Genomic DNA, 4830 nt, shown 5'->3' on the forward strand with positions numbered 1-4830 from the left:
GTTCTCAAGAGAATTGTTCTTTTAAAAAAGATGAAAAAAATGATTACAATTAGATGCAGCTGCATAAGATGAGAACCATGAAATAAAACAAAACTTGACTTGAAAACGACAAGAAGGAATAAAAGCTTCCATGTCTGCTGAGATTAAGAAGATTACGTTGGAGGCGCATTAATTAGTTGTGAGAAAAAAGCACCAGCCCAAGAACCGTCACAAAAAAAATCACAAAAAGAATCCTAGTTATTTTTAAGGTAGTAGTAAGTAGTGCGATGATAGATTAATTCCGAAGAAGAAGTACGAGATGAAAGGTTTATAAAGATCATTACATGTTTGGAAAAACCAATATTTCAAATTTGACACTTTCAACCATTAGGCAAACTCTAAACTTAAGTGTATTCATGTTTATGTTATGTAATAAAAATGTTTTGGAAAAAAATGCGGTGATTGGACGCTGGAAACAATATTACGCAAAAAGTCCCCTCTTGCCTTAACTTTAAGACAATAACCTAATATAAACTTAATTTTACTTTCTTATACTCAATTTAAATCTATCAACGAGTTTCGTTCAATAATCTTTTAGCGTTCAAAAGTTATGACCAAGAATGTGAAGTTGGAGTCCGGAGTACGGGGTCTGTTTTTCCCCCGAGTCCCGCTTTTACTAATCTAGTAAAAGCAAGAACGCATCGAGCTACGCTGCTTATGGCAAGGCCTCCGAAATATAAATTATTTAAAAATTTACACCGTGTTTATGGGATACATGATCCATAGCATACACTGCTTTTAATGAATATACGAAGCGTATCATAGCATATGCGGTGTACAAAACATTTAGTGTACAACTGATAGCTAGATGCCGAACTATGCTTAGGCTAAAACTGTCATTGTCAAGGTTTTTCAGTAGGAGAACGCAATGGAAGTTTATATTTTAATTAGTTTAGCTTTCCTAAGTGGCAACCCTTAAATTTTTTAGAATTTCCAAGCTCGAAAATTCTAAAATGTTTACATTTTCTAATTTTATCGAAACTCAAGAAACACTTAAAAGGTTACACGTTAGCTGAGAAAAAAATCAAACAATTTAAGATGATAATAAAGGTAAAACAATTTATAGGAAAAGAGCCCCACCTTTTCAGTATTCTTGTGAATCAATAAATTTAGAAGATGTAAACATTTTATCAATACAAAGGAATAGTTTTATAAAATTAAGCTCAAACGGATCAGAAATTGTTTTCTCCTTTTTAGTCCAATTAAAGAAAAAGTGTATTTTTTTAAAAAAGAAAATGTTAATTTTTTTTTTGAGTCCATTAACATTTTTGGTAACTTTAATGATCATCTTACTAACCAACTTAGTTCTAGTTCCATTTTTTTTTTTTTAATAATGAGTTGCTTCTCAAATTCAACTTGAATGTACTTGTTAAATGCTCTTCTTGAATTTCAAGCCTCGGTCCTTGTCAATGCCGCTTATATGACCAGAGCCAGCATCAAACCTTGGACCTCTTGGTTCTGAGCCAGAACTCTTACGCCTCAGAACACTGCGCCACGGCTGCTGATTGACATTTTTCACGCTCAAAATTAAAATTTTTCTTTTTCTCAATTTTTTATATAAGCTTATAATTTTCTGCACTATTCCGAACATCCTAGGCAAACAGTTTAATATGTTGTGGAACATAATTGCTTCAGCTTTTATCGTTTGAAATGTTTCTCGAGTAAATTCTTTTGCAGCTTGCGGTCATGACAACAATTTTGTCACAGCCCATCACAAATTTTTTTCAAATTTTTCTTTTTGTTGCTCTTTAAACTGTTCAAAAAAAATATCATTCCTGCCTGCATCTATATTCTTTTAAAATCTCGTACGTACCATTGTTGCCCATTTAGACTTCTTACTATTTTTGGCAAGATTTTTGAGTCTTTAATTAATAAACCTTTTTATTTTCAGCTTAAATTTAACAACTTATTTTTTGATTATTTGATCTTATTGTTCTACTGTTGATTTCGTAATAACAGAAAGATACTGTTATCTATTAGACGGAGGTGCTGAAGTAATAGGTAAAGTTAAAAAATTGCTTAGTAGACAAAAATACGCTGTCAGAATTATTTCAGGTGCAGGTCGTTTTGCACATTCTAAAGAACTATTTAAAAATCATCACATACTTAATGTTTTTCAGTTAAACCTTTATCAAATTCTTATATTTATGTACAAATTTCATAATAAATCAACTCTATAATATTTAATACACTTTTCAATAAAATTAACCACGAGTACCCTACAAGGTTTTCAAGTTACAATTATGAACAACCTAAAATGCACTATTTGGTTACTAAATTTTCTATTGCCATCAGAGGTCCTGAATTATGGAACACTTTGTTAAATAACCAGCTGAAAAATTGTTCTTCGCTTTCTCTATTCAAACAAAAACTAAAACAAAAACTTCTTAACGATGTTAATGAATTAAATTCTTTTTAAGATTCTTTACTTCGTCGTCTTTTTTTATTGTTATTATATATACCTATCTTATTAACTGGTCTTTAATTTAAATTTTCCTTAAATTCTTCTATCAACTTATTTTTAATTTTTAGGTGTAATTATTATTATTATTATTTTATTTTTTATTTTTTTTTACGATTTTTTTTTTTTTTGATTATAGAATAGTTACTGATCTTAACATACTTGTAAAATTTGTATTTATTTTTTATATCGTACAAAGTAATTTTATGTTTACATTTTAATGATTGTACACGCTTGCTGATGAAAGCACGTCGGGGCGTAGTGATAAGGCAAATTTTGTCTTCTTTTAGCCCCGGTCATGTAAATTTTATTTATATAAAACGGCGTTGTATTCTTTTTTTTAATGACAAAAAAAAAAAAGAAAAAAAAAAAAGAAAAAAAAAAAGGTACTGCACTTGGCATATCAAACGGTTTTTATAAAATCTGCCAAGCTGGTTGGTTAGGCTTAAAACAGACACCCAATCCTAAATGTGTTCTTTCCTCTGTGACATTTTTGGACCCTAAATAGCCTTTTGAAATTAAACAATAACAAATAGCAATTGTGTACTGCTAATCATAATTAAATATTACTAAAGCTATATTGATGAAAAAACTCTCATGATAAAAAAAAACTCGTCAATATAATCCTTATTTCATTAGTAATATATTAGTAAACATAAAGTTGTCGTGTTCTTGAATTGCATTTCTTTTTTGATCTTATATGGAAATCATATATCTAATTCATTGCTTAGTTAATGCCTTCTAATGCCTTTCCCAATGATACTCTTTTAAATAAGATACAAAATGACATTATAAATGTTGTTGGTACAGCTCTGAAAAAAAAAAATACAATCTATTGTGGACTAGTCATTCTGCTAGTCGCATTATATAAACCAAATGTTTAAAACTCGAAAAATTAGTAGTATTAGATAAAGTTTTTAATTTTGTTTAATTTTAGAATAATTAAATAAACTAATTATTTACTGTACACCTTCCTGCTTTAGTTTTATTTTAAATTGACACAGTTGTAAAAAAATATTAGAAAATAATACTTGCAAACATGCGTTCTTATTTTATTATTATTATTACTACTACTCCTGTTTATAAAATCTTTTCCGAAAAGTTAGTTGTTAATTAGCTAATGATAAAAAACAAAAAAATAAATAAAATTTCACTTAATTTTAAATAAATCGTTGGTAAATTTTCTCGCATTTTGATTTTTATAATAATCAAAAGACCCTCTAGTGCAGTGTTTCCCAACGTGGGGCGCAATTTTACGTGGTAGGAAATTTTCAACGTGGTAGGAAATTTTCAGGGGGCAATTCGATTGTTCAGGCGCAATGGAAAAAAAAAGGACTTTTTAGTCTAACTTTAACCACATAGTCGAATCTCTAGGAAACGTCCATTATGAAGTACATAATGCAAAATTTTTTCGATGGAATGCATTCGGAAAACTAAGATTTGCTTCGGCAAACTAGGATTCGGAAAACTAGTTCGGAAAACTAGGACTTGATTCGGAAAACTAGAATTTGGACTAGGATTATCAGTTGCTTGTATCGTTCTGTCAATGTGCGTTACCGTTAATTTGAAATAAAAGTAGTGCTGTGCTTTTAAAAGCAGTGCTGTGCTTACTAGAAATAAAAGCAGTTATTCGAATTTATCGTTGTTTTCAAATTTTTAATGCATTTTATAAATAAAAAAAAGTGATATTTAAATATAATTGGTAAGTAAATATAATTGTAAATATATTTAATTAATTATTTAGAATTTAGATGCCTCATAGAAAAATAAAGAAATATGTAATGATTATTACGAAAACAATTCCCTCTGGGCAAACATTTCAAACGCTAGTTCAGAATAACGATTAGCGATTGCGGACTAAGCAATTTCCTTTGGAGAATTGCACGAAAACTTATAGCGAAAGTATTCCCTTGAGACTAATTCCGCAAGAGGAATTCTCACTTAAAAGCCATAGCGCTAAACATAATAACAGCTAGAATAACAAGACGAGAAGACTACACACAGTTTATATATAACTAGTTGTTTATAATTTAATATTCAAATATAGAAATAAATATAATACAAAAACCAACATGGTTCTCTTTTAATAATAAATAAGAATACGAAACATTACAAAACATATTTTTTTAATTTCCTAATTGATTTTAAAATTCATTTTTTAGCCCATGAGTAGTGCAAGCAAGAAAAAAATTCGGCAGTACTCGTAAGAGTATTTAAAATTTGGTTTCATACCTGCTGTCCATGATGCACGGTTCCCTTTTTTTCTATCATGCCAACAATGCTTGAGTAATAATTCAATGAAACCAGGTCATCTTGAAGCACATTTGAAG

Source organism: Hydra vulgaris, chromosome 15, assembly GCF_038396675.1.
Source record: "Hydra vulgaris chromosome 15, alternate assembly HydraT2T_AEP".
NCBI classification, from domain to species: Eukaryota; Metazoa; Cnidaria; class Hydrozoa; order Anthoathecata; family Hydridae; genus Hydra; species Hydra vulgaris.